Consider the following 1,438-nt stretch of genomic DNA (forward strand, 5'->3'; position numbering starts at 1 on the left):
GAGAGAGAGAGAGAGAGATAGAGAGAGAGAGAAGGAATGAGAAATTATTATAAAGTTACGCTCACACTTGGCGCGCACATCTCGTAACACTCACAAAGCAAATAGTGTATGAACCCTTTAAAAATCGGCCCATTAACTGGTTATAATATGCTGCTGTATTGTTTATACTCGTATTCTTGCACGTTGTAGACCAGTGCTTGCCTGTACTGTACTGTGTCTGCGCATTATGTCAGATCTTAATTCTATTCTTAGAATTTCAAGGGATAATACTTACTTTTATCTCGAAATTTAGGTACTCTTTTTATGCTGAAAATGCTAACGCACCCATATCTAAAACTAAACATACCGGTACCTCGAAAAATGAGGGGAGAAACATACGACTTTTAGGAGTTGTTTTTACTCCCTAATTTCAACCTCAAATTTCATACACCCATCCTATCCTTCCCTTCTACCCCCCTCCCCCGCCACAAAAAAAAAGAAAAAAGAAAAAAGAAAGCATATCGCCCCACTCACAGAAAGAGAACAAGAAGATCGAAAGTTTAGTCTCGACTCACTGAAAAATGTCAAAAAGAGTGAGACTAGCCCCATTTTTTATAACAAAAATTACACCCTTCTGACCAAACAAAAAGGTCTTCCTTGAATTAGTGGGACAAAATACGCTCTGGGTTGAGCGTAAACGGAAGATCTCACGTCACACAATGCCTGACTTCAGTGTCACTTCCGGTGGGAAAGGAAAATGAAACAAAAGAGCCAATTTGAGCTATGGCGGTGAACATTGACACAAAATTAGGAATCTAGCAAACAGTTTTACGTACCATTAGTGTGATGACACGGAGGTGCAGACTTGACTTTTCAGAGGACATTTTAGGAGAACTATAAACCTGATTTTTTAGAAGATATTTTGGGAGAAATATTTGCGAACTGAGGTGGAGAGGTGAGTTTTAAAACTTTAAGGAATTTGGAGGTCCGGTACTCTAAAAGATGATAATATCTTTTGCGAGTTATTTGTTAGTCGTTACCCAGGCTTTTGTTACGAAGGAGAGGAAAGTAAGGAGAGCTTAATAATACGCAATCCTGAGGCAGGAAAGAAGAATATGATAATAGCAGTATATTATGAAGTAAACAACGTGAAAAATTCCTGACTGACAAACAAACAGGCAATGAACGTCTGACGAATACACAGCGACAGACAGAGAGGTAGAAAACCCACAAGGCATACGTAAGCTAAGGATTTTTTCTTTACGAAAAGCTGGCCGTGACAGTATTGAATTCCACAAATCAAAACAGGGAGCTGTGATGTGAATTTGGGAAATTTTGAATCCACGTACATCTAAGAGTGCTTGTACTCGCTCAATGTGAACACACACACACACACACACACACACACACACACATACATACATACACACAAACACACAAACATACATACATACATACA

The sequence above is a fragment of the Aplysia californica genome, unplaced genomic scaffold (assembly GCF_000002075.1).
Source record: "Aplysia californica isolate F4 #8 unplaced genomic scaffold, AplCal3.0 scaffold00291, whole genome shotgun sequence".
NCBI classification, from domain to species: domain Eukaryota; kingdom Metazoa; phylum Mollusca; class Gastropoda; order Aplysiida; family Aplysiidae; genus Aplysia; species Aplysia californica.